This window comes from Bubalus kerabau, chromosome 13 (genome assembly GCF_029407905.1).
Source record: "Bubalus kerabau isolate K-KA32 ecotype Philippines breed swamp buffalo chromosome 13, PCC_UOA_SB_1v2, whole genome shotgun sequence".
NCBI classification, from domain to species: Eukaryota; Metazoa; Chordata; class Mammalia; order Artiodactyla; family Bovidae; genus Bubalus; species Bubalus kerabau.
In genome coordinates this window covers 47,862,702-47,885,795 of record NC_073636.1, presented here as the reverse complement: position 1 = coordinate 47,885,795, position 23,094 = coordinate 47,862,702, and the positions used below count along the sequence as shown (strand labels likewise).

General features: G+C 43.9%; 1 protein-coding gene and 1 long non-coding RNA gene across 2 annotated transcripts in view; one reads left to right on the top strand and one right to left on the bottom strand.

Moving 5' to 3' along the window:
* CDS2 (CDP-diacylglycerol synthase 2) overlaps window positions 1–23,094 on the bottom strand; it is a 56,898-nt gene that overhangs the window by 17,769 nt on the left and 16,035 nt on the right. The gene's annotated exons all lie outside the window — the stretch shown is intronic.
* LOC129625639 (uncharacterized) lies at window positions 1,049–3,010 on the top strand. The gene is made up of 2 exons (XR_008701565.1): window positions 1,049–1,186; window positions 2,829–3,010. It is a non-coding gene; the product is annotated as an uncharacterized LOC129625639 (long non-coding RNA).

The window sequence follows — 23,094 nt, the reverse complement described above, 5'->3', positions numbered from 1 at the left end:
GTGACTTAGCAGCAGCAGCAGCAGCAGCAGTGACTAATAAATATATGAAATTGAGCCCACTTCACACATCTCTTGGCCATTCTGATGTCTTCTTTTGTGAAGTGCTTGTCAAGTCATTGGTCAGTTTTCTACTGGGTTTCCTTGTTTTTTTTATGTGTAGTTGTTTTTTAATATGTTCCAAATTTAAGTACTTTGTATCACTAACATGTTCCCCCAGTCTCCTCTAAACCCTAACAACCCACCTGAGTCCTTCTCTCACCTACAATCAGACCTTTTCCCTCTCGCTCAGCACTGGCCACAATGGGGAGTTGGTGGGAGATTTTGTAATTGTCTGCTGCCCCAGCTGACCTTAAGGCCCCTAAAGACAAGATATTCTCATGCCTGGCACACAGATGCTTACAAATACATGGAAGATGGTGGAGAAAGAGGAATTCTTTCCAGCTATGGTAAAGCAGCCCCACTCTCATAGAGACAGCTGTTTCTACATTAACTTATAACTGAGATAACACCACAAAACAGAAGGCTTAACTACTACAGGATTGCTGATACAGAAACAGGGGGCTTTGGTAAAGAACTTAGGGAGTCACTCTGCTGTACAGCAGAAATTAACATAACACTGTAAATCAACTATACTTCAATTTACAAAAACAAAACAAACAAAAAAAAAAACCTCATGGAGGTGGCATCAGTAGCACCTGAGGGAAAGAGCCACAGCTGCTGCTGCTGAGGTCAATGCTCCTTCCTCCACCAGGCTGAGCCAGTGGACAAGTCACCCAAGTGCTGTACTCCACTTCCTTACCTAATAAAAGGGCACGAGAAAGGACCCTTCTCATCTGTGTAAGGGTTCTCCAGAAAGATAAAACCAGACACACACCCAGAGCTGTGTCCTATTCCACTGCCCCACAAGGTTCTGAAATGTAGCAATGCCCCTAAGTGTAACTGGGATTCTCTCTCTCCAGTCACACTTAGTGAAGACGGAGGCATTCAGAACAGATTTCCATGCTCTAGGCTAACATTATCATCCTTTTCCCATCAGTGACCATCAGGGATATGAGGTAACGATGCTGTGGGATTATCTAGATCTGACCTCGAACGAATTGCAAAATCCAAGTACCAGGGCCCCACAGGTGTTCTCCAGGAGTATGCAGAAGCCACAGGGACTGAGATGACAACAGCCGGCGAGAGGGTATGTATGCAGGCGCATATGCTTGCGAGCGCATGCCCAGGCGTGTGTGCAACACACACACACAGAAGCTCTAGCACCAGCTATTTTTAACTCATCCATCTTGTTGTCAAGGAAACTCACAAAGGCTGCTCGTTTCCCAAGCTAGGAAGGGCAGGAAGAAACCCCGGCAGAGCCCCTGCAGGGGAGGGGCAGGGAGCTCTGGCTTGGTACTAAGTCTCTGGACCTTGCAGACCCTTTTACAAACGTCAGCCCAAATAACGCCGTATCTGACTCCTCTCCTTCCTTACTAGGAAGAGTCACAGTGAAGAGAGGTATCCTGAAGCAGAAAGCTGTAAAAGGACACAGAGAAGTGTCACAAAGACACAGTGATTGTTATTATTGTCAAGACAGCAGGAGGCCTGGGATGAGCAACTAAGACATGAAGTAAACTAAAGAAATGAGCCTGAAGGGGATTAACTTTCCAGTTGTCACCTGCCTTTAAGCTAGTTAGGGCTTCCCTGGTGGCTCAGATGGTAAAGCATCTGTTTGCAATGTGGGAGACCCAGGTTCGATCCCTGAATTGGGAAGATCCCCTAGAGAAGGAAATGGCAACCCACTCCAGTACCCTTGCCTGGAAAATCCCATGGACAGAGGAGCCTGGTAGGCTACAGTCCATGGGGTCGCAAAGGGTCGGAGACGACTGAGCGACTTCACTTTTAAAAGCGAGTAAGTAACGCCAGGGTCCTGGGCCTCAGCCCAGGCCACTGAATAAGCATCCTCAGAGCCCTTAACTGGAGGTCCCCTTGGAGAAGGAGACAAACACCTACACAGATAACCTCTCTCCCGTAAGCTGAAACAGAGTCGAAAAAGGCAGAAGGGCAGATCCCAGTGCAGGAGGAAAGGGCACAACCGGGGAAGACATGGATCAGGGTGAGGTAAGTCAGCCAACTCTCGGGGCTCCAGGTGCGGCTGCCAAGAGCGCAGACGAAGGAACAGAAACCTCAGAGAACCTGAAAACCCTGTGCTGTTCTGGCTGCTCCCTGTGTGGGGCAGGGCCTTCCACTTGGGCCGCTTAGGCCTCAGTGAGGAGGAGAATGCTGGCAGCAGCTTCTGTCGTGGACCCAGGAGGAGTCAAAAACTTGGAGCCCAAGCTTTTGCCCAGGAGAAAGTGGCATATGTGAGGACCAAGAATCAGAGACGTCAAGCGTTTCACTGGTTTGCTCCTCCAGGGGATGGAAAGATGTTCTGCAGGAGGCAGAGGCAGCCAGTCAATTCCCAGCTCTGGTGTTCATTACACTCAACACAGGCCTCCCGTCCCTGGTCTTCCCCCTGGGGAAAGCGCCCCCTACATCACATGGTTGCTAGAATGATCAAATGCAACACCAGTGAAAGTCTATTAAAACTATAAAGGGACTGAAGAGCAGCAGGGACCTGCTGAATTCCATCCTACCCCCACTCTCCAGTAGGCTGACCATGGCACACAGGACAGGAGCCCAAGAACCTTAAACACCCATCCCAGGCAACCTGGGCACCCTTCCCAAGGAGGGTGGAGTGGAGAAAGAACAGTGCTTATCAGGTCTTGCTGGGGCCTGTGTGCTAATCAATTCTGTGAACTCAGCATCTACCTGCCTTGCTTCCTCTTTCCTGTCTTCCATTCCAACAGGTGGCCCCAACTCAAAAATGATCCACCTCTCAAAGCTGCATAAAGATGGAAGTCTGAAACACAGGCAGCAGTACCTGCCAACACTTCCCGACATGGGATGTGCACAGCACAGTTCACTGAGGCGTGGAAGGAAACATTAGAACTTACTTCTATTTACCTCGTTCATCTTTTCTTTCCTGTGCCTGCTTTATGATGAACCTATCAAAACATGTATATAACTGAGGCTGTGCCAGCTGGGGAACATGGTAAAAACATCACATACACATCAGACACAGTGGTGGGTCAGTGACCCTGGGCTTCTTGATTTCCACCACACTAAGCAGTGCCTGGAACACAATAAGAACTCAATGATTTATTGGACTAATAAGCTAATTAATTCTTCTTAACCTACCATGGACCACGGTGTCTGGACTTCATTCAGCATATGACAAAATCAGCTCAGATTTCCAGCTCATGTGCCAGGTCTGACAGGCCCCTGCCTCAGCAGCAACCCTTGTAACAGAGCCAGACTAGTGCCCACTCTCATCCCCTCTCTGTGCTAGCTGAGGGTCTAAGGATCCAGCTCAGGAGCTCTGGGACCAGCACACGGTAGCAGGGAAAGGCTGCCTTGCTGCTTCAAGCTCACCTCAGCTCCCAGGCATCCCCTCCCCCCTCCCTTTCTTTTCAACCAAGGACCCAGATCAGAGGTTGAACAGAGCAGACCCTGTCTCTCAGATTCTATCTCAATCACCGCCCATCCTCCCACAGTCCTGCAGCCATTTCCCAAGTGGGCTGTAGCGCTGGTGTAAACAGGAAACAAGAGCATTGCTTTAAAAGGAGAAGAAAAAAAAGTTACCTCTGAGGCCTCCTTCCTTCTGGTTCACTTAGACTCTAAGGTAGAAACACTTAGTGATATGATAGACACATGGAGAGCCTTGGGTACCAAGGGTTCAGATAAGACCTGCCAACATTTTTAGGGGAACTCATGCATAAAAAGCTTCCCCTACCAGCCTTCCAGGTCCCCTCTACCTCCCACAACTGCCCAGACACCAGCGAACCAGGGCTCAGATAGAACAGAAGTCTTTCTTCAAAACAAGCAAGAGATGGCAGTGAGGGAGGGCCAGGGAGCAGTAATAAGGGGAGGAGGGAGGTCCCTGTGCCCAAGGTCAGGCTTCCTGGCCTGAGAAGGGACCTGGCTTGGCCCAGTATAGCATCTGTATGACTCATTTTCACTGCTATAATCTAGGTAGGAAACCCAGGAGAGAACCCTAGCAGTTTAGAGCATACTAAGTTCTTGCCTGGAGAATCCCATGGACAGAGGAGCCTGGTGGGCTGCTGTCTATGGAGTCGCACGGAGTCGGACACGACTGAAGCAACTTAGCAGCAGTAGCAGCAGCAGCAAGCTGCAATAAAATTGGTGAGTTTCATTTACTGAGTGTCTTCACACCTTACATAAGCTATTTTTCCCACTGCTTTAGATGGAAATTATAAATCTTGTGCTGGAGGAAAATCATCAGGCTGAGCCTAATCTTTCTATTAAGTATCATGCCAGCCATTTTTTTGTTTTTTGGATGTGCTGGGTCTCCACTGTAGTGCACAGGGGCTTCTCTGGTTGCAGCACGCCGGCTTAGTTGCTCCACAGCATGTGGGATCTCAGTTCCCCAACCAGCGGTTGAACCTGCATCCCTTGCACTGGAAGGCAGATTCTTAACTACTGGACCACCAGGGAAATCCCACCTGCCATCTTCTTAACCAAGCCGTGTGGCCAGATACCAGGGCAATCAACTCCCCCACTTACACACACACCTCCAGGAAAGAAATTACCAGAGACAGGTTTATCCCTAATGAGTGTAGGAGACCTCTGTGTCCCTGTCACTGAAAAAAGCCAAGTAAGCTTTCATCTGAGTTCCTATTGCAGGAAAAAAAGTGTATGTGTGTGTGTGTATGGTGTTTGGAACAGCAAAGAAAATATTTCTAGCTTTTTCTAATGCTCACTTCATCTGACAAATTCAGTGGTCTGAACAAAGGATCAAGGGGGAGGAGCCTGGCTCTGAAAGTTTAGAATCATCCCCAAAATGTCCACACCCTGCCTTCAAAAGCCTCATATCAATAATGTGATCCACAGAAAATGCATTCAATTACTCCAGATGGACTGCTTCCTTAAAGTACCTCCATGGGTAACTGCTATCCACAGCAAAGAGCTCCAGAGACAGGACATGGAAAGATGCGCGTGCAGAAGGTTCGGCTTTTAAAACCTAACTCTGCCTCTGAACCATTTTACCTCTGGACAATACTATTTCCAAGGAGCCACAGGGCTCTTTGCAGAGAACCTACCACTGCCAGTCTTGGGCCCAGAGAGGGTTCCTGTGGGAAGACAACTGTTCGCAGGAGAGCCACACTGGGAGCAGCCCACATACTGCCATCCCCATCCTGCCCCCTCCTCAGCACCTTGCTCCATTGATCTCCCCTCCCTCCCCTCTGTCCTCCAGCCTTCCCCTCACCCCAGGTACTCATATTACACCACTTAAGCAGGCTCATCCAAAGAAGGCACTTTTTTCTCCACTTCACAGGTGAACCTTTGGGAAGAGTTTTGAACACTCCATCCCTTTCCCTTGACTGACCTTCACCCTTGACTGACCTTCATTCCTCAAGCCACACCAAGCCACCTTCATCCCTGGGCATTCCCAGTCCTCTGCTGCCAGCACAGCCTTGCAGCAACTTTTGAGGTTATTATCAAGAAATATTCTTCCCTTGGCTTCCAAGCAGCACATCCTCCTGGTTTCCCACCTGCCTATCTAGCCAGGCCTTCTTTAGCCAGTTTCTCCTTGGCAGCTTCCTCTTCTGCAGCTTACCCTTTAATTGAGGGGCTCTGAGAGGTTCCATGCTGGGTGCTCCTCCTGTTCTACTACACACTCTCCCTGAGTAATCTCGTTCACTCTGATGCCTCCAACAGCCTCTTCTTGAGCTTCAGACCCACATAGCCGATGATACTTGATGTCCCCCCTTGGATGTCCCACAGATACCTAAAATTCTCTAGGTGCTCAAAACCAAATTCATTCCCTTTCCCCTGAATACTCAAGTGAAAAGGTGGCCAATCACCCTTCGTGCTTCCTCCCTCGGCTCCTATCACCTAGTCTGTGATCACTGCCTCTGAAACAGACTCTTAAGAGTCCCTCGGACTACAAGGAGATACAACCAGTCCATCCTAAAGGAAATCAGTCCTGAATATTCACTGGAAGGACTGACACTGAAGCTGAAACTCCAATACTCTGGCCACTTGATGCAAAGAACTGATTCACTTGAAAAGACCCTGATGCTGGGAAAGATTGAAGGCAGGAGGAGAAGGGGACAACAGAGGATGAGATGGTTGGATGGCATCACCGACTCAATAGACATGAATTTGAGTAAGCTCCAGGAGTTGATGATGGACAGGGAGGCCTGGTGTGCTGCAGTCCATGGGGTCGCAAAGAGTCGGACATGACTGAGCAACTGAACTGAATTGAACCCATTCCCACTGCCTCTGGAACTCCTAAGCCAACACTGTCCCCTCCAGGTAACTGCAACAGCCCAACTGGCCACCTTATCTCCAGCCCTGAGTCTATTCCTACCTCCACTCTACACTTCACATTGCACCAGGAAGGTCTTTCTGGAAAGAAAACCTGACCGCATCACTCCTTGTCCAGTACTCCTCCTGGAGCTCCCTAGGCTACACAGAGGTGATTCTTCCTCCTCTTGCCATCTAAAGGCTAGATCTCAACTTTTTAAATGATCTACAAGCCCCTTTGGGATCAGAGTCTTGTCTACCCTTCCAGCCTACTGTCTCTCAGCCTTTCTGACCTACAGTCAGTTCCTAGAACAGGCTGTACTTTCTTACCTTAGGCTTTTTGCTCCTTCTGTTCCTTCCTACAACAGTCCATGCAGATTGCCCTCTTTATAAACTCATCTCTCCTCTGGCCAATTATAATTTACTTCAGATCTCAGCTAACAGATCTCCAAACCTTCCCCAGCCGCTCTGTGTCCCAGTGGCCCCCGTCGTCCCTCAAGAATGCACTCCACACCGTAGGGTCTCGTCCTGCAGACACAATCTCGGCGGGGAAAAGGAGGATATGCTGACTTCCTTCCAACATCTGGCATGGTGCGTACAGAGAAGACACTAAGTCTCATCACATGTGCCTAAGTAGCCACAGTCAATCATTCAGAGAGGATCCTGGGTTTACTAGATTTGCAGAGCTGGGCAACATGTAGCAATTCAACATCTTCCACACTCTTAAAAGCACCATATGAGGCATTATAGGGTTACAGTCCATTGTCCCACTGTCGAGCTCCTCTTCTTTCTTAGAACAGAAGCCTTGATTTTTAGCTGGGCTTAGAACCAAGAGTACATTTTCCAATTCTGGTCAGTGAGATATTAGCAGAAGTGTTGTGAGCAATTATACCCTTTTTCCTCCATGCCGATTGAATTGTGGAAAGGCTAGTTGGAGCTCCAGCAACCATCTTGGCCTATGAGGTGAAAACCATCTATTACCAATGTCTAAGCAACAAGATAAAAGGAGGAGAACATCAGGAAAAACTACCTACAGAGGACAGCTATGTAGCAAGAACAAAGTTGTGCAGATCCTAGACTGCTTATCACATGAGAAATATGGGCAATTCTATCTTGCTAAACTACTGTTATTCTGGGTTTTCTGTCATTTGTGGCCAAATAAATGATACAAGGGATTCAGAAAAAACACAGGTTTGTCTGAGAAAGAGGTCAGAAAAGAAAGAAGCAGCCTGCCTGAATACAAGGCTTTCTAATCCAGACGGACACTGTTGGTTTAGGTCCCAACCTCCTCAAAACTGCTACTACTACTACTAAGTCGCTTCAGTCGTGTCTGACTCTGTGCGACCCCATAGACAGCAGCCCACCAGGCTCCCCCGTCCCTGGGATTCTCCAGGCAAGAACACTGGAGTGGGTTGCCATTTCCTTCTCCAGTGCATGAAAGTGAAAAGTGAAAGTGAAGTCGCTCAGTCGTGTCCGACTCTCATGGATTGCAGCCTACCAGGCTCCTCTGGCCATGGGATTTTCCAGGCAAGAATACTGGATTGGGTTGCCATTGCCTTCTCCGTCAAAACTGCTACTCCCATACATTAAACCAAGAGTGTGGATGACACAGAACAAACAGGTATTATCCTTTCTTCACCTTCCCCACTAAAGCCTCCCTCTGAAGTAAACACATCTGTCTACTAAAAGAACAAGCATACAACTCTAATCTAGTACCAGTCATCATCAGAAGACATTGTTTAATTCAGGACAGAGACTCCCAGAGCTCAAAAAATCACCTGTTTCTTGGGAGGCTCTGCCCACAGGTCTGTTCTAATGATACCACTTGTTTTCCCCTGTCCTCCAGAGTCAGACACCAAAAATCAGAAGCCCTGCTGGAATCCAATAGGTCCTCTTATCATCAGTTACCTAGTCAGGTATTTAAGTATTTAGTATTTAAGGAAAAAATGAGTCCATCCTTACTGGGGGAGAAAGTAATTTTAAGTTTCCTCATTATTAGAATAAGGGTCATGCAAAAAAGAAAGTTTATCAAATATTACCAAGAGTTAATAAGATGGGAAATAAGTTAATAAAAAATAATAAGAGTTAAGTAAGAAATAAAAAGAGTTAATAAGATGAGAAATATATTTGCAATCTCAAAACTGGGCTCAAATGTACTCCCTAGACCTTAGGAAGAAAATGGAACCAGGACGAGCTACTGGATTCCTCATATGATGAACCCCTAAATCATAAATCAATATCCAGGACTTGCCTCAGTGTCACACATCTCCAACAGTTCCTACTACAAAGATTACTAGACAAAGTAAGTGGTTAAGAACCTGCTTTTGCAATGCAGGGATCATGGAGTCCATCCCTGGTCAGGGAACTAAGTTCCCACGTGTCCTGGGGCAACTAAGCCCGTGCGCCACAACCAGGAAGTCTGTGCACCACAATGAAAGCTCCTACGTGACACAATTAAGACCCAACAGACAAATAAATATTTTTTTTAAAAAAAGGAAAAGTGTGTTTTTCACACCCCTTGTGGCTCAGCTGGTAGAGAATGTGCCTATAATGTGGGAGACCTGGGTTCAGTCCCTGGGTAGGGACGATCCCCTGGAGAAGGGAAAGGCTACCCACTGCAGTATTCTGGCCTGGAGAATTCCATGGACTCTATAGTCCATGGGGTCGCAAAGAGTCGGACACAACTGAGCGACTTTCACTTTCACTTTCTGCACAATGGGTACAAAGAAACTGACTATTCTTTTTTGTGTTTGAAAAGTTCCTTTAATACAAAGGTTTAAAAAAAAAAAGAGTGCCTGAGTCAGCTGAACTGCAAGTGACTTTCAGATATCCTGAACCTCAGCAGAGAAAAACCACTGTGGCCTCAGGGTGATGTCCCAGGCTCTGAGCACAAAAATGAATTTAAAATTTCTTAATATGAAATAAACAAACAGCCTCAAAGACACAAAACCAAATGAACGTTCCGGTCTTCATCTTATGGTACCTCTTGGCAACATTAGATCTAGTTGAACACGTCTTTCCTGAAACACTGTTCTCTTGGCTTGCATAATATACACTTTCCAGGTTCTCAGTCTACCTGACCGACTGCTCTTAGTTCCTGTGTTATCTTCCCTGTTGCCTGTCCTCTAAATGTTGGATTGGCTTTAGGCTCAATTCTGGACCCATGACACTCACTCCCTTAAGTATTACCATCCAGCACCTTGGCTTTAATTACCAATTCCATGGCAATGACTCTGATGATTATATCACCAACCCCAACTTCTCCTCCAGCTCCAGACCCAACTGCTACATTTCCAACTACTTACTGACATCTCCACCAGAAAGTTCTTGCAGACATCTCAAACATATCTAAACAGAACTACTGACATTGCCCACAAAAATCTTAATCCTCAAGTGCCTAGCTAGCCAATTGATGGCACCACAATCTATATCCAGCATAAGCCAGAAACCTGGGTGCTTTGTGTGCTCAGTCGCTTCAGTTGTGTCCAACTCTTTGCAACCCTGTGGACCATAGCCCACCAGGCTCCTCTGCCCATGAGATTCTCCAGGCAAGAATACTGGAGTGGGTTGTCATCCCTCCTCCAGGGGATCTTCCTGACCCAGGGATCGAACTTGCATCTCTTAGGTCTCCTGCATTGGCAGGCAGGTTCTTTACCACTAGCACCACCCAGAAAACCCAGGAGTCACGCTTAATTTGCTTAATTCCTCTCTCATCTTTCCCCAATTACTGGACATGCAGCTGACTGCCTTCTAAAATCCACTCCCCTCCCCTTGCATGTTGTGTAGTAGCCTGTGCAAAATAATTATTTTAATCCCATACCCTTTGCCACAATAACAAGTTCATGAACAGGCATTTTAACCCCAGTATAACTCAATGTGTGTGTGTGTGTGGGGGGGGGGGGGGGGGGGCGGCAGTGCATAACTGTTCTGGAGTAAGCACTTGGCCTAAGATGGTACAATCAAATTAGAAACTCTAAAATCCAATTATACGACTGTGGGACAAGACACTTGAGCTCTCTTTCCCCCACAAGCCTGAGGAAAAAAGGAACAGGTGGAGAGGCAGAGCCCCAGATGCTAAGGCACTGGCCTGCATCTTCATGGGGGTCTTCGGATGATGTCAACACCTGAAAGGCACAGCAGTGTGAGGACAGAGGATGGTTTTAAAGCCAATGAATTGCATGAATTCATTCATTCATACAAAATGAATTTGCAGTACATTTACTTTGATTTGCAGTAAGTCAAACTGCAAATGATTCATAGTCAAAAAACAATTCAAGTTTTGTCGGTTCTATGCCCAAAAATATATCTCAAATCTATCCTTTTATCTTCACAGTCACTAGGCTCACACCAGGCTTCCCAGGTGGCACAGTGGTAAAGAAGGTGCCTGCCAAAGCAGGAGACGTGGGTTCGATTCCTGGCTTGGGAAGATCCCCTGGAGGATGAAACGGTAACCAACTCCAATATTCTTGCCTGGAAAATCCCACAGACAGAGGAGCCTGGCGAGCTACAGTCCATAGGGTGGCAAAGAGCTGGACACAACTGAGCAACACACATGCACACACGCAGGCTCATCCCAGCCCCCATCATCTCTCACCTGCAATGGTCTCCTAATTGCTCCTTTCACCATCCATTCTCCTCACAAATAACCAATGGTATTCCTAAAACATATACCAGTGCATTCAACTCCCCCATTAAAACCCTTTAATGACCTCTCACTACCTTAGCTTAACTTCCCAGCCTACCTCTCATATCTCTTTCCTATACCAGTGATTTCCAGGGAGGACAAACTCACAGCCTTTCTGCATCCCTCTATACACTGAACTAATTCCTGACTCAGAGGTGTCACATTAACTCTGGAATGTTCTCATTGCTCAATCAGCCCACCCTACTCAATCTTCATTTAATATCCCCAAAGAGGGCTTCCCTGACCACCCTACTTAAAAAATGGCCCACCTCCATCTCCATCATTCTCTATCTCCTTAGAATGCTTTCTTTTAAAAAAAATTTTTTTTATTTTTGTTTTGGTCACATGGCATGCAGGATCCTAGCTTCTGGACCAGGGATCAAACCTGTACCCCCTGCAGTGGAAGCACAGAGTTTTAACCACTGGACTGCCAAGAAGACCCAGAATGCTTTCTTTTCTTTATAACACTTACTAATGCCTGAAATTTATTACCAATATCAACTTTGCAGGCACTAGGGATATGTACCACTTCAACCCTTAATAAAACATTTTTCCTGAAGTAATATATATTCCTTAAAGATAACTGGAATACACACCTTTAGAATGCCCAGATTATCAAAATGCTGTGATATATTTCACACTAGTCTTTTTCTATAAATACATGTATTGTGGGGGGATAATAGCTGTAATCACACTGAACACCCAATTTCTGTTTTGCTTCCTAGTCACCTCTGTCATTAATGACTTAAATAAAACCACTGATGGTAGACTGATAAAACACGCAAGTGACACAAAGCTCAGAAAGACAGATAAACACTTAAAAATATCAATGTGGGACTTCCCTGGTAGCCCAGTGTTTAAGAATCCACTTGCCAATGCAGGGGACACAAATATCAACTGATCCCTGGTCCAGAAAGATCCCACGTGCCATGGGGCAACTAAAGCCCACGCACCACAACTACTGAGCCCAAGTGCTCTAGAGCCTATGCTTCGCAACCAGAGACACCACTGCAACGAGAAGCCCATGCACCACACCTAGAGAGTAGCTCCTGCTTGCCGCAACTACAAAAAAACTGCGTGTAGCACCGAAGTGCCCACGAACTGCAATGAAGACTCAGTACAAACAAAAATAAATTAAAATAACTATTAAAAATTAAGAAATCAATGTGCTAGAAAGATGAGCAAAGTATACAAATGTAAAATTAGCAGTTAACACAAGAGTTTAACCACTAGTCTCTCTTCTATGGACCTACCTTCCATAACACGAGCTATACCCTCTCCCCCTAGCTACAGCTCTACAATTCAAACTGCCAACAAGATACCTCCATGTCCAACCAGCATTTCAAAACTCAGTATGTCCAAAATGAATCAACTCCTTTACCACCCACACTAGCTCTTTTGTTTTCCAACAAGAACCTAATCTACCTGAGATGTGCTCCATAGGCAACACTGACCTCATTACCATCTCCAAATCCCCCTCATCAGTACTCAAACTGTATGATACTAACATTCGAGGGTCTCTCCTTATTCATTCCATTCTCACCCCTGGTATACTTGCTAATGTCTGCATGTCAACACTTCTCTACTACAATGGCCTCCCAATTGATTTCTCCCTTTTCAAACATTTTCCTCAGATTAATCTTCTCTTCATAAAGCACTCCCAGATTAATCTTCATAAAGCACAGCTCTGATTACACCCCTCTTCCACTCATTTTCACCTAGTCTATTAATGACAAATAGCCTCCCACTTCACGTCCTCCAATATTTGTCCTCTACACCCTGCATAAACCTCATGCTCCAACCAAGCATAGCTACTCATTGACCCTGATGACCTCCCCCTTGCTCTCTTCTCCCACTTTGCTCCCAGCCATTTTTCCTTCCTGCTCATTCATCAAGTCCCATCTTAGGAGCACTAAGACTCCTTAAGGAATGTCGTCTCTGATTTCCATCTACAATAAACAGGAAAAAAAAAAAAACACGCCTCCTCAAAATAAATTGACTTCCTAGAAATCTGTGAATATTACATGGCAAAAGAGTAAATATTACCTTATATGGCAAAAGATGTGTTAAGGATCTTGAAAGGAGGTGTTTATCCTGATTATCCAGTTAGGCCCTAAGTGGAATCACATGTACCTATAAGAGAGAGGCAGGGACTTGCCTGGTGGTCCAGTGGCTAAGACTCAAGTTCCCAATTCAGGGGGCCCGGGTTCAGCTCCTTAGATCCCATATGCTGCAAATAAGACCCAGCACAGCCAAATAAATAAAATAAATATTTAAAAAAAAAATAAGAGAGAAACAGAGGGAGATATGATGCAGAAACAAAAGAGAAGACAACATGAAGACAGGCTAGAGAGAGAAATGTGGCCACAAGCCAAGAGATGCCAAGAGTCACCCAGAAGCTGGAAAGGGGCCTAGAATGGATTCTCCCCTAGAGCCTCTGAAAAGAATGGTCCTCTGAATGGTATGGTCCTGCCAATACCTTGATTTCAGCCTTCCAGTCTCCAAAAACTACGAGAGAATAATTTCCTATTGTTTTAAGCCTCTGGGTTTATGGCAATTTGTTAGAACAGTTGCAGGAAACTAACACCCCATGCTTCTCACCAGTTTTCTCTTCCAATAAAGTTCCCACAGCACATTATGCATCCTTCCTCCTACTCTTCACTGCACTTTGTAGTTATGTTAAGAGGCGCTTTCCATAATCTAATTTAGATTTCAAGCTCATCAAAAGTAAGGACTGCCCTATTCATCTTTCTTTACCTTGAGTGCTCCTTGCCTAGAATCTGGTAAAAGCTCAGTGAGTGTTTTTAAAATCACTAAATTTTAATCAAATTCATAAACCTTTATCTACAAAACCGAGAATAATGGCTACCACCATTGGGGTAGGAAAGATAACTCTAGAACTATAGTTACACAATTGTAACTAATGACAAAAAAGGACTACATTTTCAGCCCTTCCCAAAGATTAAAATTATTTGGGGAGGGACACCGATAAAACTCAAGTGATAATGAGCTGTATTCTGGGCAGCAACTAATGTGTTGCCAAGGAATAAAGAATAAGTTGGCAAAGTGAAACTTTTTAAACTCAAAATGGTTCAATGCTGCCCCAAAGAATGTATAAGTCTGTGTACATGTCCACTCATTTCCCTTGAATAACAGGAAATATTCCAGGCAGAATCAGAACACATCTATCCTTTAAGCCAACTAGACTGCATACTGGAAGGTCCCTTTGAATGCTCAAACTCTGAAATGCTACTTCATATTAAGAAACACCTACTTTATTCTTCTTTGTAAAATCATTAGCACCTGAAATTATTACACATTTGTCTGTCTCCTCCACTAAAACATGAACTCCATGTGGAAGGGACTTTGTTTATTTACTAATACATCCCCTTGGTCTACAATACTGCCTGGTAGAAGGTCCTCTATAAATGTCTCTGTACAAAGGGAGGAAGGGAAGAAAGAAGACAGTTTAAGGAATGACTAAGAAATCATCCACTTCTATAGGTTAAAATGGCAGGCATAAATATCACACTGCAATAGCCAACCACTTTGCACGAAATATCCCCATCTCATCGTATTTACATAGATCTGCAGATTCTATGTGGAAGGAATGTGAAATTCTTGAGAATGACATAAGGATGAGCTATCAAACAACAGAACGGAGGTGTGTAGTAAAACCAAGAAGACAAAAGCAGCTGCTTACTGTTTTCCCCTCCACATATTCTTGCAAAAAGAAAATACCTGCCTCCTGCAGCTTGGGCTTCCAGAAGTTGAACTCTCCAAGCTAGTTTCTGCTCTAAGCACAGACAGACAGGTGCATCAACCAAAAAGAAATTACTCACCACCTTAACAACACAGGCAATAGTGTTGGCCACTCAATCTTCACACTGAACAGTCTGGCTGTCACCTCTACCCAACTCCATCTCAGCTGAGGCTTGAGGTTGATGAACAGAATAAACTAACATTTCTGTGACCTGGTATTAAGGAAAAATCTGCTAGTCCTCAGTAAAATTTCTAGGTAACAAAATATACCTGTTTCATCAATTTAAAAAATAGCTTTCTTTTAAAGTCATTTAAAAGCAAATCTACCCAAAAATGATTATGCACCTCACAACACAGATGCTTAACCTGATAATTATTCTACATGTCTCTTATAAAAAAAAAAAAACCTCAACTAAAGTATACTTTAAAGATCTTTTGGGGTTTCAATCATGATCAAGCAACATCTAACCTAGCAGAAAGAAATGAGTTCCCAGGTTCCCAGGAGTTGCACAAAATGAAAGACTCTGATACACAGAAAGGAGTGGGAACAAGGAAATTATACTAGCAAAAAAGTAGACTGGGAGATTGCCCTGGCAGTCCAGCGGTTAGAACTCTGCACTTCTACCGTAGGGGGAACGGGTTCAATCCCTGTTCCAGAACTAAGACCCTGCATGCTACACGCGGTACAGCAAAAAAAAAAAAAAAAAAAGGTAGATTGGTTATTGAAATATTACTTTCCTTCAGGGAATGGCAGGAGTCAATCAGGCAGATTACCCTAAATAGTGCTGATTAGGTAACTCCTGAGTGAGTGCTCTAAGATTCAGTTTCTGGAAGAGTAACTAAGTCTTGATTTGGTGATGTGGAGCTTAGAATAAGTGACTCCATTTGGGATCTGTTGTCTTGTTTTTAACACCTTGAATCTCCACTGCTCTTCCACCTGTGCAGACCTCAGGAGCTAATGAATGAAGAGAGGCTATCTTCCCCAATAATACAGACCCTGTGCTTTTATGCTCAGGTTAATGTGGTCCACTGGAGAAGGCAATGGCAAACCACTTCAGTATTCTTGCCTTGAGAACCCCATGAACAGTATGAAAAGGCAAAAATACAGGACATTGAAAGATGAACTCCCCAGGTCCGTAGGTGCCCAATATGCTACTGGAGAACAGTGAAGAAATAACTCCAGATAGAATGAAGAGAGGGAGCCAAAGCAAAAAAAATACCCAGTTGTGGATGTGACTGGTGATAGAAGTAAAGTCCAATGCTATAAAGAGCAATATTGCACAGGAACCTGGAATGTTAGGTCCATGAATCAAGGAAAATTGGAAGTGGTCAAACAGGAGATGGCAAGAGTGAATGTCGACATTTTAGGAAACAGCAAACAATAATGGATTGGAATGGGTGAATTTAACTCAGATGACCATCATATCTACTACTCTGGGCAAGAATCCCTTAGAAGAAATGGAGTAGCAAAGAGTCTGAAATGCAGTATTTGGTTGCAGTCTCAAAAATGACAGAATGATCTCTGTTTGTTTCCAAGGCAAACCATTCAATATCACAGTAATCCAAGTCTATGCCCTGATCAGTAACACTGAAGAAGCTGAAGGTGGACGGTTCTATGAAGACCTACAAGACCTTTTAGAACTAACATCCAAAAAAGATGTCCTTTCATTATAGGGGACTGGAATGCAAAAGTAGGAAGTCAAGAAACACCTGGAGTAACAGGCAAATTTGGCCTTGGAATGCGGAGTGAAGCAGGGCAAAGGCTAATAGAGTTTTGCCAAAAGAACGCACTGGTCATAGCAAATACCCTCTTCCAACAACACAAGAGATGACTCTACACATGGACATCACCAGATGGTCAACACTGAAATCAGATTGATTATATTCTTTGCAACCAAAGATGGAGAAGCTCTATACAATCAGCAAAAACAAGACCGGGAGCTGACTGTGGCTCAGATCATGAACTCCTTATTGCCAAATTCAGACTTAAATTGAAGAAAGTGGGGAAAACCACTAGACCACTCAGCTATGACCTAAATCAAATCCCTTACAATTATACAGTGGAAGTAAGAAATAGATTCAAGGGACTAGATCTGATAGACAGACTGCCTGATGAACTATGGACAGAGGTTCATGACACTGTAGAGCAGACAGGGATTAAGACCATCCCCAAGAAAAAGAAATGCAAAAAAGCAAAATGGCTGTCTGAGGAGGCCTTACAAATAGCTGAGAAAAGAAGAGATGTGAAAAGCAAAGGAGAAAAGGAAAGATATACCCATTTGAATGCAGAGTTCCAAAGAATAGCAAGAAGAGATAAGAAAGCCTTCCTCAGGACTGGAAAAGGTCAGTTTTCATTCTAATCCCAAAAGGCAATGCCAAAGAATGCTCAAACTACCACACAATTACACTCATCTCACACACTAGCAAATTAATGCTCAAAATTCTCCAAGCCAGGCTGCAACAGTTCGTGAACCGTGAACTTCCAGATGATCAAGCTGCTTTTAGAAAAGGCAGGGGAACCAGAGATCAAATTGCCAACATCTGCTGGATCATCGAAAAAGCAAGAAAGTTCCAGAAAAACATCTATTTCTGCTTTATTGACTATGCCAAAGCCTTTAACTGTGTGGATCACCACAAACTGTGGAAAATTCTTAAAGAGATGGGAATACCAGACCACCTGACCTGCCTCTTGAGAAATCTGTATGAAGGTCAGGAAGCAACAGTTAGAACTGGACATGGAACAACAGACTGGTTCCAAATAGGAAAAGGAGTATGTCAAGGCTGTATATTGTCACCCTGTTTATTTAACTTATATGCAGAGTACATCATGAGAAATGCTGGACTGGAAGAAACACAAGCTGGAATCAAGATTGCCGGGAGAAATATCAATAACCTCAGATACGCAGATGACACCACCCTTATGGCAGAAAGTGAAGAACTAAAAAGCCTCTTGATGAAAGTGAAAGAGGAGAGTGAAAAAGTTGGCTTAAAGCTCAAGATTCAGAAAACTAAGATCACAGCATCTGGTCCCATCACTTCGTGGCAAATAGATGGGGAAACAATGGAAACAGTGTCAGACTTTATTTTTGGGGGCTCCAAAATCACTGCAGATGGTGACTGAAGCCATGAAATTAAAAGATGCTTACTCCTTGGAAAAAAAGTTATGACCACCCTAGAAATCATATTAAAAAGCAGAGACATTACTTTGCCAACAAAGGTCTATCTAGTCAAGGTTATGGTTTTTCCAGTAGTCATGTATGGATGTGAGAGTTGGACTATAAAGAAAGCTGAGCACAGAAGAATTGATGCTTTTGAACTATGGTGTTGGAGAAGACTCTTGAGAGTCCCTTGGACTGCAAGGAGATCCAAGCAGTCCATCCTAAAGGAAATCAGTCCTGAGTATTCACTGGAAAGACTGATGTTGAAGCTGAAACTCCAATACTTTGGCCACCTGATACGAAGTACTAACTTATTTGAAAAGACCCTGATGCTGGGAAAGACTGAAGGCTGGAGGAGAAGGGGATGACAGAGGATGAAACGATTGGATGGCATCATCGACTCAATGGACATGAGTTGGAGTAAACTCTGGGAGTTGGTGATGGACAGGGAGGCCTGGCGTGCTGCAGTCCATTGGGTCGCAAAGAGTAGGACACAATTGAGTAACTGAACTGAACTGAACTTGAATCCTAGAGTTTATCCTCCCTATCAATCAGTTCTTGCCTTGAGAACATTTCCAAGCTGTGTCTCTTCCAGAGAACTCAATCATGGGTGGAGCCTCTATCCAAGGCTCTTAGAGCTGGGCCTGAGCTAAGAATGGACAGAGCCAGTAAATTTTCACAGCCTGAGAGATCCCTCAGGCTCAGTGCCCAATCAAGAACTTCTGGACATAGACTGTAGACATCAGTCCCAGCTAGTCCAGAGCATTTATTCTGAGAGGTCCCTGGGAGCAACAATCTCTTAATCAGAAAGGCTTGGCCAATGACAAGACAGCTCAGTATTCAGGCCTTACAGGTAGGTATTCCGGAGCCTGAGAAAAACATGGGTAAGGGAAGAAATCCATCCACAGGCTTCCTTATGCAGGGAGGAAAATCCAAGTCACCAAAGTGTTCTGCTGCATAGTGCGAGTGAAGCTGTGTTCAGTCTAAGCCATTTGTCACACATGCATGCCATTACTGAGGCTCAGGCAGGCCACCCTAAAATATGCCACAACGGTATACTAATTATTTTGAAGTAGTTATTTAAGAAACGGCCAATGCAAAAGGGACACTTCAACCCTTTTTTCTGTCTCCCTGAAAGCAAGAAATAAATCTCTCATGTGAAAGGTGTACTCCCTGAATCTGGAGCTTTAAGAGAACACCCTTATATCCAAGAGACAGGGAATTTACCCAAGAAGCCTATATAAACTAACCTTGTCATTAATTTACTATGCCAAGCCAAGCTCCGTTTAGATTCTTCACTAATTGGGCATCTAAAACCTAAGTTTATTCATCCTGTCAATTCTTCACAAATAGTCTGAAAAGCATAAAGCTACCTGCTGTGGCCACTTTTTAGGTTCCATTCCTATGGGGGATCCATGTGCTTGAGTTAAAATGCTTCTTTTTCTCTTGTTAATCTGTCCTCCATCAATTTTATTATTAGTGCAGCCATCAGAATTTAAGAGGGGTAGAGGGGGAAATTTCCTCCTTCCCAACAATAATTCTTAGTTTAGCCTTTTTATGCATTTAAATTGTACTTTATCTTCTGTGGCAAGTCCAGATTTTGTGCATCCGAACCATTCAGTTTTACCATTTTTTAACTTTAAAAATTTCAAACACTTTTCAACAAACATTGGGATTGATACTAAGCATATCGTATGTTAATGCAGCATGGTACTTCAATACTAAAAATAAACACTCATCTGCCAATGTTTTCTTTTTGTTCCACAACCCTAATCACTAAGCTCAACAAATTCCTCCTGAAACTGGAGGCCTGGTTCAGACTGCCCAGCCAGTTGCTAAATTTCACAGCTGACTCAGCACCACTCAACCTCCCATCACTTTAGGTCTACGAACAGCCAAGTCCAACAGCAACTAGGAGTTTACGACCAAGACATAAAGGAAAGCTGTGCCTTCAGGCTCACCCCGAACACCCATGATGGATCAACCTGCCTTGACTGAGCTCATAACAACTGCAGAAATCCAAGACAAGGAGCCCAACTCCAAAGATTTCATCTGCTGAGGAGATACCACCCAACCAGGATTTGGACAGTTTCCACAGAAGACTGGAGAAGGGAGGAGAATGAAGAAATAGGGTGTAGTAGTCAAGAGGGTTCCACAGAGGAGACTGGGGCAGAGCTGACCTCAGGGTACAAGGGCTCCATGCCTCACAGAGGCTACACCACGGAAGAAAAATGACTGGGGAAACCAAGAGCCCCAGAAGACAGAAGGCTAAGGCAAAGAGAAAGAAACTAACATTTAGCCCTGCATGGTTCAGGCTATAACTTGAATTTTAGGCCTTTTTGCTCATCCCTATAAAATAGGAGCCAAAGCTTCTGATAATCCAGTAAGCACACCTCTAGAAATGTATACAAATCACCAGCTGGTCACGGCATGACAGGCCGTGTAATAATATCACAGCCCTACTGAGCACCCACTGCCCCAAATCTCTAGACTATCCTAGTGGCATGTCTGTGAAAAATGGATAATCATTTCCAAAAATCCTTTAAGAACAATTCCACAGTTTAGATCTTTCAACTTCATTACTTAAAAAAAAAAACAAAAACAACTTTATATCAGTAAGAAAAATGTGAATATACCAATAGAAAAATCAGCAAAAGAGAAAGACAATTTGCTAAATACAAATAACCTGTATTTGTAAATGACATAAATAAAATGGCCACAAAAAGATATTTTTCTCATATCAGACTGAACAAATAGATAAAAAGAATATTCACTATAGACCAAGGTTGGCAAAAAACAGTATACTCATTCAGTACTCCTGGAAATGTATACCAGTTCCACTTTTCTGAAAGGCAATTTGGAAATATGTACAAGCAGCCTTTAAATGGTTCACATCTCTGATCTAGTCATTCCATATTAAGACACTATCCTAAGTGAATATCCAGAGAGACCCAATTTATGAGGATTTTCATCATAGCATTATTTATAGAAAGAAATAAGCTATATGTCCAACAATAGAAGATTCTGCCATTATCTGTTTAACAAAGATAGGAAAGAATGCCAAACAGCCATTTTAAAACCATAGGAAAAAGATTAACAGGACATGATGATAATGTTAACAGCAGTTATATTCTGGGTAGTTTACACAGTTATAGTTTCCTGTCACCTCCACATTTTCCACAAGTATTGCTTCCATAATTTAAAAATTATAGGGCTTCCCTAGTGGGCCACTGGCTAAAAATCTGCCTTGCAATGCAAGAGACACTGGCTCAATCCCTGGTCCATGAAGATCCCACGTGCTGCGGAGCAACTAAGCCTGTGCACCGCAACTACTGAAGCCAACGTGCCTTAGAGCCTGAGCTCTGCGACACGAGAAGCCACCGCAAAGAGAAGCCCACACACGTCGCAACAAAGAGTAGCCCTGTTTACAACTAGAGAAAAGCCCATGTACAGCAACAAAGAAACAAAAAAAACAAAATAAATAAATAAAAATTAAAAGTACAAAATGAATATATCTAAGCCTCTCACTCCTCTGTGCTGACACCTTTACTGCCTTTTCCTAAGCTCTATGGAGGGCACTCAAGGCCTCCCCATTGTACTTTGGGACCCCTGACTCATTCCTGCTCCTGCAGCTCAAATGTACCCCTGTGCCAAGGTCCTTCCTCTGCCCCTGACCAGACAGTGCTAAACACCTCAGAATGATGAATGGTCCCTGGGATCACACACAGATGAACATACAAGGCAGTAAGACAATCTTTGAAGCAATCAGAAGAATCAGTCCTAAGATCAGCTTCCACAACCACATTACCTGCGCTGAACTTATCAAAGTCAAGAGATATTAGTGGACAACAAACGCTGGAAATGCTAGGCCAATTTCCCTGAAAAATCTCAAACCATCCTGGCTTTCTATCCCCTGTTTGATTGCTGGGACACTAAAAATCTGTTTTTTCAATTTCAAGTGGTGGTTCATTCTAGTGTTTTGGATATCCTAAGACCAATGAGAAATGTAATAGCCATGTTAGAACACTAAACTAAATAATCAGGATAATTCTTTCCCGAGATCTAGGAAACAAGATGTCTAACCAAAGCTCCTAGGGCTCAAGCAGGACCCTACAAAAAGATGAGGTGTCACTTGTCTGATGAAAAGTTCCTAGAAAAGCCTATACCTGCGGAAGAAATGGTTCTTTAGTCACAAGTTCTCAAAACTGCTATCCCCCCAGGGGCTCCTTTTCCCTAGACCACCATGTGCAAACTGAGAAGTCTCTGTACAAAGAAATCTGTGGAACAAACAAGAGTTAGTAATAGCAACTGTTCGAGAGAAACTGGGTGTTTGACTGACAACCCTATGAGAAGATAAAATTCGTGTGCGATTTGCTCTCCCAAAACTACAGGAGGGCACAGACTTGGGCCGAAACACAGCACAGACAGGACCATGGTGGGAGATTCTATTCAAAGTAGCCAAAGATCAGCAATGAAGGAAGGAGCTTCTAAAAACACCTTCACCTCAAAGCAGGATGAGACACTATAAACCTGCAACTGAAGGGAAAAAAAGAAAGTGTTAAGCCCATGGCAAAAAAAACAGAAAAAAAAAAAAAAAGGGCCAGAGGCAATGAGAACTTGAGCCAGCCAGTGTCCACATGCAATATAAGACTATTTCTCAATCTCATCCTTTAGTTATTTTTCCACCAAGGACTTCTCATTTTGAACACTGTCTAATATTATTTTGAAGACTGTAATTATTAAAAACTGATTTGTTTCTTCAAAGATAATGGCCACAATGCACATCCTTGTTAGGCTCTTCAGGCAACAGGACAGTGGGTTTCAATGCCAGCCCTGCCAGTAGCCCTGTCCACAAGTTACTGTTCCAACATCTAGGAAATACACATTTCTGCTGCAATAGTGGGAAGGGAGTACATGGACAATAACTTCTATCCAAAATCATCTTATTAAAGCTGCACCATTTTCTGGCTATTTCCACCACACAAATTTCTAAGAATTTAAGCGCATCATTTTAAACAACAATTACTGCTCCATCCTATAGAGAGATCAAAAGATACAAATCAGATGATGATGGAAAGGAACTCAGGGCCTGGATTTTCCTCTATTCTTAACAAAGTGGTACTAGACATCCATCTTGGG